The following is an 11,186-nucleotide window of genomic DNA, read 5'->3' as shown; positions in this document are numbered from 1 at the left end:
CTCAGCCAGTCACTCACTCACTCAGCCAGTGACTCACTCAGCCAGTCACTCACTCACTCAGCCAGTCACTCAGCCAGTCACTCTGCCAGTCACTCACTCAGCCACTCACTCACTCAGCCAATCACTCACTCACTCAACCACTCACTCACTCACTCAGCCAGTCACTCACTCAGCCAGTCACTCACTCACTCACTCAGCCAGTGACTCACTCACTCAGCCAGTGACTCACTCAGGAGCTCAGCTGCTCACTCAGTCGCTTGCTCACGAAATTACTCAATCACTGAGCCAGTTTGACAGTAAACTTTATGTTTATATATCCAACAACACAGCACGAAATAACATCATCGTCTGGCTAATCAGGACCTCCGTCAGCCTACCCCACACCACACAATGGTACCCACATGCTTACCCCTCCACCGTGGTGGTGGTGGTGCTGGAATTGGTGGTGGTGGTGGTAGCATTGGTGGTGTTGGATCGTGGTGGTGTTGGTGGTGTCGTTCAGTGGGTGTTAGCGGTGGTGGTGTTGGTGGTGGTGTCGTTCAGTGGGTGTTAGCGGTGGTGGTGTTGGTGGTGGTGTCGTTCAGTGGGTGTTAGCGGTGGTGGTGTTGGTGGTGGTGTCGTTCAGTGGGTGTTAGCGGTAGTGGTGGTGGTGTCGTTCAGTGGGTGTTAGCGGTGGTGGTGTTGGTGGTGGTGTCGTTCAGTGGGTGTTAGCGGTGTTGGTGGTGGTGTCGTTCAGTGGGTGTTAGCGGTGGTGGTGTTGGTGGTGGTGTCGTTCAGTGGGTGTTAGCGGTGGTGGTGGTGTTGGTGGTGTCGTTCAGTGGGTGTTAGCGGTGGTGGTGTCGTTCAGTGGGTGTTAGCGGTGGTGGTGGTGTTTATGGTGGTGTTGGTGGTGGTGTCGTTCAGTGGGTGTTAGCGGTGGTGGTGGTGTTGGTGGTGTCGTTCAGTGGGTGTTAGCGGTGGTGGTGTCATTCAGTGGGTGTTAGCGGTGGTGGTGGTGTTGGTGGTGGTGTTGGTGGTGGTGTCGTTCAATGGGTGTTAGCGGTGGTGGTGGTGGTGTTGGTGGTGTCATTCAGTGGGTGTTAGCGGTGGTGGTGGTGGTGTCGTTCAGTGGGTGTTAGCGGTGGTGGTGGTGTTGGTGGTGGTGTCGTTCAGTGGGTGTTAGTGGTGGTGGTGTTGGTGGTAGTGTCGTTCAGTGGGGGTTAGTGGTGGTGGTGTTGGTGGTGGTGTCGTTCAGTGTGTGTTAGCGGTGGTGGTGGTGTTGGTGGTGGTGTCGTTCAGTGGGTGTTAGCGGTGGTGGTGGTGGTGTTGGTGGTCGTGTCCTTCAGTGGGTGTTAGCGGTGGTGGTGGTGGTGGTGGTGTCGTTCAGTGGGTGTTAGCGGTGGTGGTGATGTCGTTCAGTGGGTGTTAGCGGTGGTGGTGGTGTTGGTGGTCGTGTCCTTCAGTGGGTGTTAGCGGTGGTGGTGTCGTTCAGTGGGTGTTAGCGGTGGTGGTGGTGGTGTTGGTGGTGGTGTCGTTCAGTGGGTGTTAGCGGTGGTGGTGGTGGTGTCGTTCAGTGGGTGTTAGCGGTGTTAGCGGTGGTGGTGTTGGTGGTGGTGTCGTTCAGTGTGTGTTAGCGGTGGTAGTGGTGGTGGTGGTGTCGTTCAGTGGGTGTTAGCGGTGGTGTTGGTGGTGGTGTCGTTCAGTGGGTGTTAGCGGTGGTGGTGTTGGTGGCGGTGTCACTCAGTGGGTGTTAGCGGTGGTGGTGTTGGTGGCGGTGTCACTCAGTGGGTGTTAGCGGTGGTGGTGTTGGTGGTGGTGTCGTTCAGTGGGTGTTAGCGGTGGTGGTGTTGGTGGTGGTGTTGTTCAGTGGGTGTTAGCGGTGGCGTCAGCAATGTGCTCCAGCTCGTCGAGGTACCGCTGTCTCAGCGACCCCAGGTACGTGGCCAGGCTGGCTCCGTCCAGCCGCTAGTGTCGCGCCGCCTGGCCTAGCCGCGTCGCGAGGCGGTGGACGGCCGCTCGGCGCAGCACGGGCGCGGAGTCGGCCTGACGCTCCATCTGGGGGGGGTCGCGGAGGGGTCACGGGGGGGGGGTCACGGGCGGGTCGCGGGGGGGTCGCGGCGGGGGTGTCGGCGGGGGTCAGCGTTGTTACCCAGCTCTTGCCGCCGATCCGAGCCAGCAGCCCCATGGCGTCGCGCAGCAGGGAGGGCGGCAGCGATGACAGCGTGGCCATCTCCAGACCTGGACGCGGGGCACGCGGAGGGGGAGGGGGAGGGGGGGTGGGAGGGGGAGGTTGGTGGCCGTGAGACGCCGACCGCGTCGCGGAAGGCGACGGCTTCTTCTTCACGATGTTTGAGGCGCCGGCGGCCTCGGCAGGGCCGTCCCCACTTTGTGCCGCGATGAGTTTTTCCGGGCCGAGGGGTTTCCCCCCTCCCACTACCGGGACCTCGCGGAAATGCTCGGCAAATCTGAAAACCTGTTCCCTGGGGGTCGGAGATCGGGTCACCGTTCTTTCCCCCAATGATGGTAATTGGTTGTGGCGCCGCAGGTTACTTTCTTGATGGGAGTTAAAGAGCGATTTGTGATCGCGGGCCACTGATGCAGACTCCATTTCCTCGGCAACCCGCGACCGCCACCCATCCTTGCGGCGCCTCGCGGCTCTCCGAACCTCCGAGCGAGGGCTGCGGTAAGCCTCCTCATTCTCCGCCGTGGGATTCTGTAGCCAATGACAGTGGGCCTGTCGCCATCCTGAACATCTCCTCTGTCAGCCAGGGTCTCTGGGGAGGTCTGGACCACGTACCCAAAGCAGCCATTTCAGCTGCATGAGTCACAGTCCTAAACCTCGCCCATTTACCCTCGACAGCAGGAGGAGTGGGGGACGATGCCAATCCCAGTCGGCAGAGCATGCCACTAAGGGTTTGAATGGGGTCCTGGATGTACACCCACCACCGGAGTGGAAGAATTGCAGGTGCATCTTACAGATTACAAGTCGATGGTCAGAGGGCAGATCAGCTCCACGGTAGGTCCTGGTGTCAGGGACATGGACTCGCATCCGCTGGTCCGTCACTATGTAGTCCAGCAGATGTTCTTGCTTGGACCCGGCATGCATCCATGATGTTGTGTGGATGCACCGATGCCGGAACAACGTGTTGGTATTTACAAGCCCATGGGCTGCACAAAAATGTAGCAGCCTCCTGCCGTTGTTATTGAGCTGGTCTGGCCCATTCCTTCCAATCACTCCAGACCAGGTGCATCATGACCAACTCGGGCATTCACCCAACAAGATGACTATCCCGAGGGGCCACTTTAGCTCGCACCTGTGACAGGAGGTCATAGAAGGCATCCGACTCATCGGCCTTGCCTGGATCCCTCCACGGATGTTCGTCTTCGGTGGGGGCACAAGTAACCACGACCACCACTCCTCACATCCGGTTGTTGGGAAGGCGAGCCCAAAGTAGCCTGGGGCTTACAGCTTCCCACACCTCACCGCCACGCTCCCACGCCCCCTTCATTCTTTTGTTCAAAAGAAGACCCACACCCTGTTGTTTGGCAGTCTGCTGCCCCGAGTAGAGGACTGTCCACCCCTCATGGTGGCAGGAGCCAGAGCCGGTCCACCGGACCTCCTGAATGCCGCATAGATCCAGGCGGTACCGGTCCAGCTCCCGACAGAGGAGTGGCAGCCTCTCCTCTGCAGTGAGCGTTCGAACATTCCACGTGGCCACCCGTAGTGGCTTTTCGTTGTTTCTGGAGTAGCCCCGAGGGTAGGTATTCAATCTCCTGGTTCCGCCAATTGGGGTTTGGCCAGGAGACGTCATAGACGCCTGGCCCCCCGGGGCCTCCGGCACAAGCTTATTAGTTACATATTTCAGTTTAATTCGTGGTTTCGTGGTAATTAATTGAAGGTGGAAGGGTTACCAGCCCCTCGCACCTGTCCAGAGCCCCCGTTTAGCCCCTGTGGTGGACACATATGCCATGAGGGGAGGAGCCAATCAAAATTGGATCTCCCCCCACAGCACTGTCCACGACAGAGTTGCCCGTCCGGCACCGCGAGGAGGTAGGGGGTTGTTTTGCCGGACACACACTGACACACACACTTACACACACCATGATACACACACTGACTGGAGGAGGTGGAGCGTGGTCAACACATCTACGCCTGAAACATTTTAGAAAGAAACGGAGAATACGGAACAACCCACCTGTTGTCCATTTCGATTTCCGTGTTACCTCTAATCTTCAGTCTTGCTGTGTTTCCACCGTCTGCTGGAGCTCACCTTCTATAGCGAAGATATCCATCATCTCCAGTTTGTGTCTTTAATAAATTGTCTCGGATATTTCTTGCTGCTCTCTATGTCCTTCATACATGCTGCTGCATTGACATTAAGGTTTCCGCATGGTCCATGAATCATATTTGCGGTCACTACTGCAAACAGATTTTGGGTCTTCCTCTGGATTTGGAAACTCGGCAGATATAACATCGATTTAGATTGGATGATTTTTTTCTTTCAGCCAGATTAAAATATGAGCGTGGGGAAGTCATCTACATCATTAGACCACCTTTGGCGGTACCAAAATTAAGAACGGAAATGGTTTAAAACATCTTTCCAATGGTTACTAAGCCAGAATCCATCTTCTCGGTTGAAATTGTCTCTGTGCTTGTATATGTGAATGGCCTCATGAACAAATCTCTCATGGTAGCCGGTTGGTTTGCAAAGAACCTCCATCTTGGAGAAGTCAATGTCATGTGAGCCCACTGAATTATAACAGTGATCTGCCACGGCAGAGGAGTTCGTTCTACCGTGTTTCAAGTCTGCTTTATGTTCGCGGATGCGGTCCGAGATATGTCGTTTGGTTTCTCCAATGTAGCTACTACCACAGAGGCACTTTAGCTTGTAAACGCCCGGGTACTGTATGTCTAGAACAGCATCTTTTACAGATGGAATCAGATCACGTATTTTATGTACTGTGTTGCATCGGACCTGGATCTTGTGTTTATTCAGGATTTTGGAGATCTTTTTAGTGACCCCTGCAATGTATGATAAGGTGATGGTTTTGAGTGGATCCACAAGAGGATCCTTCATGACTGGAGTGATGGCTTTGCGGATTGTGTAGTCGGAGTAACCATTAGCCCTGAGAGGCTGAGAGCCTGGTGTACGTGCTAAAGTTGAGGGTAAGAATCCACCCATTTTTTCGCCATATAGCATTGTGATATATAACGACTTATTGTTGGTAGCTTAGCTGATTGGAGAATATATAGAGTTTATTGATAACATTGAGGTAATTTATATTTTAGTTTTTTATTGGTTCACTATATAGTATTCATTATATAGTGTAGTGTATACCCAGTTACTGTGAATAGCTCAGATGTGTAGGCTTTGACTTCAAGATAGCCATTTCTGTGACCAGTCACAAGCTAATCACTCAGCTATTTCAATGCTAAATTCTCCTAGTTATTTCAATGCTAAATTCTCCTGTTTGATTTGTAATAGGTGCCTCTGTGAATGTGTATGCTCTGACTTTAACATAGCCATTTCTGTGACCAGTCACAAGCTAATCACTCAGCCGTTTCAATGCTAAATTCCAAGCTAATTCCTTTGTCAAGGCGCTTTGTTTCTTCTCACACAGCTTAAAGGTCGCGATCTGAGCTTGGCTTTGTTCGCTCCAGCGCTGTTCTCCAGACAGTCTCGTCCCTTCACCTGATGAAGGCCGCTTGTGTTGTGGCCGAAACGTCGTGAGGATTTTTTGTGTTATTTTATTTTATCAATTTATTATTTTATTCTCATTCTACGTGATTTTACCGAAAGAACCAAAGAAGATATCCTGGATCGTTTTGGTGAACGCTACAACAACAATACTCATTTCTATACAACGTCTGCCTCACGTGATTACTCTGTGTGGTTCATAAGGTGGGGCGTGTGCTGCTTTGATGATGGCAATTCAACCCCCGACCCACCACCCTCCCCAACAACTCGCTCCAACCATTCTGCGGTCATGATTTGGGACTGTGATTCTATTTCCAAGTAAACTCACATTCCAACAATGAGGGTTGAAAGCATTAAGCATTAGCTCTGTCTGCATGTCTGCTCTGTTGTAAACATGATCCAATATGAACACAATTGTAGTACAACAGCTCACGTTGCTATTAGGGACCTAACAATGTTGAAAACTGGCCAAAATTGATTAAACGGCCCACTCATGGTACAGAGCAGAACTCGGTACCACCTAAGGTAGCAAAACTTCAGTCGTACCCATTTATTTGGATGGAAAATGAAAGTAAATTACTTGATAGTCTCACTCATTGCATTTGTTTATCACTGGCCACATAGAGAAATTGAAACTGCTCAATGTAGGCCACCTCACGTGGTACCGACAAAGGAGACATCTCATGGGCTATGAAAAAATAAGAATAGGTTGTATCCTTTCTGGCAATAAAACAGATCTTAAGATTCATTGAAGAAGGTTTCTGTTTGGTGTTTGAACATCTAAACACCCGTTTAATTGCCAAAAAAGGATCAAATCTATTCTTATTTTGTCATACTTTGATACCGGCAAAACGGTCTCATTTTGAAGCGTCTCATGGACTATTGGATGGGGAGAAAAAAACCGGCGCTAAAAGTCAGCGCCAACCTCTCCTGTCGTGCCCAGTGACGTCATCACGGGCCAAGTTCACCGCACGAAGTCAAACGCCGCTTCGTGAGCGCCGCTCGAAACGCAAAATCATCGCTCGGTGAACATTTCCGAGGACAAACAAACGCATGCCGGGAACCATGTGAGTTTGTGTTTCTTGTTTCCCTCTGCGCAATGTGGGGGAGGGCTTCATCCAGCAGTGGATTGACAAAAGCGCTGTATGCATACTGCACAGGCTACGCTACCGTCACATTTAGGCCCATGGACCGAACAAACGCGTCTCTCTTTCTCCATCCGTCTCCACTCTCTCTCTTCCTCTCTTCACTGTTGGCCTGTAGGTTTGGGCCGAGCGAGTTCCTGCCGGGGATTTGGCTTTTCAGGAGCTGATTCCCCCCGTGGCTTTGTCGGCACGAGGCGACCGCGCGGAGTGTCAAGGGCTCCACTGGGCCCCAAGCCGCTGCCCCAGCACCACCGTAGCCAAACCACCGGTGCTCGGCATGGCCTCTATGAAGGTCTTGCTGGACCTCATGTTGAGCACGGGGTACAACATCGTCCAGGAGAACGGACAGAGGAAGTTCGGACCGCCGCCCGACTGGCAGGGGCCCCCTCCCGCCCGTGGCTGCGAGGTGTTTCTGGGGGGGATCCCGTGCGACCTCTATGAGGATGAGCTGGTGCCCATGCTGGAGACGGTAGGGAAGCTCTACCAGCTCCGCCTCATGATGGATTATAGCGGAGAGAACCGCGGCTACGCGTTCGCTACCTACGCGACGCTCGCCCAAGCCACGGATGCCGTCAAGAAACTCAACAAGGTAGAGATCCGTCCCGGACGCCGCATTGGAGTCTGCTTTAGCGTGGACAATCGCCGCCTCTTCATTGGGGGGCTGCCAAAGGACAAGAAGCGAGCGGAGGTGATGATGGCGATGAGCGGTGCCACGGAGGGCGTGGTGAACGTCAAGATGAGCGTCTGTCGCCGAATCAACTTCCAGCTATGGGGCCGGACCATCAAGGTGGACTGGGCCATCCCGGAGTGGGACACGGTGGCTGCGGCTGCGACAACGGAACACGAGGAGGAGAAGGAGGCGGCGGTGCCAGACCTGCCGGAGCCGGAGTGCACGGGCACCGGCAAAGCCGCACACAGCCTGTTTGAGGGCTGGGGGGCACGGACGCGGCTGTGGTGGGTACCTCTCCACCTGCGGCCCATGCCCATTGCTCTCGAGGCGCTGCCGGAGGCGGCCATGCTGTCGTGGGAGGTGCGGCTGTGGATGCTGTGCCGGACCGCCGGTATCAGCTACCCAATCTTCGAGCTGCACGCTTACTCGGAGCCCGGGATACCCGTAGGCCTCCTCTATAAGGTCTCGGTTCCCGGGATGGGAGAAGGCGCCGGCATCTTCCCTGCATTTCTGAGCTCCAGCGAGGAGGGAGCACGGGAGGTGGCGTGTCAGCTCGCCTACAACATCCTCAGCGATGCGAATCCTCTGAGAATGTGCCCAGCCCCTGCCGCGACACCGCCTCCCAGCCGCCTTTTCCAGGACCTCTCGGCGTAACCCGGCTCCTTCCCCATGACCCGGCAGGTGGTCGCCATGTACTGTACCTGCCCAAAAGCGACATGTACCCGTAGCGCATGTGTCCATTGCAGCGGCGTTCGTCAGACCACTGACGATGTTCTACCCACGAGCCCTCACTTAGCGTTCACTCTGAATCTCATGTCCATTGCGGCGTTCAAACAGCAAATTGTCCGGCCACTCACTCTCCACGTTCACGTTACCGCACGCTCTCCACTCAGCCATCCGCCCCCTTTCCTTTTTCCCTCGTGGGGGGGGGGGGGACCACCCCTGACTTCACGTCGCGCCTCTCTCATTTGACTCATCGCTCCGCACGTGTCCTCGTTCGCTCCTTCTCACCAGACCACGCGCCGCTACCTCGCTCGCTACGCACGTCTCACGAAATGACTTTCCACGTTAACGTCTCGTCACTGTGCCGGCTCTTCTTGGCCGCGATTCCGGCTGGCGGCGTGACGGCGACGGAGAGAGATGTCGGCGAACGGCGACACGCCAGGACCCGGGACCCCACGCACGAACCCCGAGCTCCGGGTCTGCTCCCCCATATATACCCCTAGGTGTGACCTTCCAGCAGGTTACACGAGAGGGCGCGGCCGAAGGCGTGGCTAGGCCCTGCCTCCGGCCACGCCCTCTCGTGGAACCTTCCAGCAGGTTACACAAGAGGGCGTGGCCAGAGGCATGGCTAGGCCCCGCCTCCGGCCACGCCCTCTCGTGGAACCTTGGAGCAGGTGACCGGAGTAACTCGGCTAGCCCCACCTGTTGCCTTTGCCCCAGATGCGCCTCCTTCCCTGATTGGTTCTTACCTCTGTGGCTGTACCCGTGAAGCCCTTGCCAGGCCAGCAGGTGTCACCCTGTCATGTCAGCAGGTGTCACCCTGTGATGTCAGCAGGTGTCACCCTGTGATGTCAGCAGGTGTCACCCTGTCATGTCAGCAGGTGTCACCCTGTCATGTCAGCAGGTGTCACCCTGTGATGTCACCAGGTGTCACCCTGTCATGTCAGCAGGTGTCACCCTGTCATGTCAGCAGGTGTCACCCTGTCATGTCAACAGGTGTCACCCTGTGATGTCAGCAGGTGTCACCCTGTGATGTCAGCAGGTGTCACCCTGTCAGCAGGTGGCACCCTGTGATGTCAGCAGGTGTCACCCTGTGATGTCAGCAGGTGTCACCCTTTCATTACACTTTAATGTAAATCGACAACAGAATCCTTGAAGAAAAAAAACTCATTCAGCTTTTTTGACATGTCGACGCCATTTCGTTTTTGAAAATGCACAGGAGAAAAATATATTTTGTTCACATCACATTCTGATGTCAGAACATTTGATTGTTTATCAAATTGAAAAACCCTTGAACAACTTTGCTGCACACGGAGATGTTCGTGCACCGCCTCGTTTCCACGGCCTCTATCCCGGTGCCATTTGTATTTCAGTTCTGTTCCTTCGCCTGAAGAAGGCTACTTGTGTTGTGGCCGAAACGTCGTGATTTTTGTTGTTTTATTTTTTACCTACGTGGTGACTTTACCGAATAGAACCAAAGAGTACACATACAGCTGTTAAGAGTTTGATGTTTTATTGATTTTCAGTTTAGGTGTTTTTTTCCGGTAATGTTTCTGTTAATGTTTCAGTGGAAATAAAGTCCTGAAAAGTCTCTCTCCACTCTCTCTCTCTCCACTCTCACACTCTCCACTCTCTCTCCACTCTCTCTCCACTCTCTCTCCACTCTCTCTCTCTCCACTCTCTCTCTCCACTCTCTCTCTCTCCACTCTCTCTCCACTCTCTCTCCACTCTCTCTCTCCACTTTCTCTCTCTCTCCACTCTCTCTCTCTCCACTCTCTCTCTCTCCACTCTCTCTCCACTCTCTCTCCACTCTCTCTCTCCACTCTCTCTCTCCACCCTCTCTCTCCACTCTCTCTCTCCACTCTCTCTCTCCACTCTCTCTCTCTCCACTCTCTCTCCACTCTCTCTCTCCACTCTCTCTCCACTCTCTCTCTCTCTCCACTCTCTCTCTCCACTCTCTCTCTCCACTCTCTCTCTCTCCACTCTCTTTCTCCACTCTCTCTCTCCACTCTCTCTCCACTCTCTCTCTCTCCACTCTCTCTCTCCACTCTCTCTCTCCACTCTCTCTCTCCACTCTCTCTCTCTCCACTCTCTCCACTCTCTCTCTCTCTCCACTCTCTCGGCCGAGCCTCTGCCACTTGTGGTTCTGAGTGTCGCACGCTTCGGATCCTTCTTGCCCTCCTCTGCGGTTGTGTGTGTGACCAACGACGTGTGTGGAGAGCTGAAGGGTAGCGGTTAGCGCTACGCTGCACCACGATCCTGGCGACCCAAGTTCGATTCCCACTCACATCCAACACCGGTGACGATTCTCTGAACCGGTCCAGGGCCTCCCCTAGGTCGACTCCGCCTCAAATGAATACCTGGTGCGGCATGTAAACATCACCACTAGGGAGACAAAGGCCGCCGGGCGTGGTGCTGGCTACCCACCCCCTCGTGTACCATGCCGGCCTTATAGGAGCTCGCTAACAGCACTTGCCCCTACAGTCTGTTAAGGCTACACGGGGGATCTTTGTCTGTGTGCGGCACGGTGAGTGTGTGCAGCGAGTGTCTCTGCTGGGCGTATCAGAAGGCAACAAAAATAAGGACAACTTGGCAGTCACACAGACACAGACACACACATGCGCAGAGACAGACACACACATGCAGAGACACAGACATACACATGCAGAGACAGACACACACACAGAGACACATAGACACACACTCGCAGAGACAGACACACACGCAGAGACACATAGACATACACACGCAGAGACAGACACACATACGCAGAGACAGACACACGCAGACACACGCAGAGACGCAGACACCCGCAGACACATAAACACACACGCAGACACATAGACACACACACGCAGACACATAGACACACACAGAGACACATAGACACACACGTAGAGATATAGACACACACGCAACCACATAGACACACACGCAGAGACAGACACACAGACACACACAGAGACACAT

This window comes from Petromyzon marinus, unplaced genomic scaffold, assembly GCF_048934315.1.
Source record: "Petromyzon marinus isolate PM22_M1 ecotype Great Lakes invasive population unplaced genomic scaffold, UKy_Petmar_22M1.pri1.0 PM_G_Scaffold_25, whole genome shotgun sequence".
NCBI classification, from domain to species: Eukaryota; Metazoa; Chordata; class Hyperoartia; order Petromyzontiformes; family Petromyzontidae; genus Petromyzon; species Petromyzon marinus.
This window is presented reverse-complemented; position numbering follows the sequence as displayed.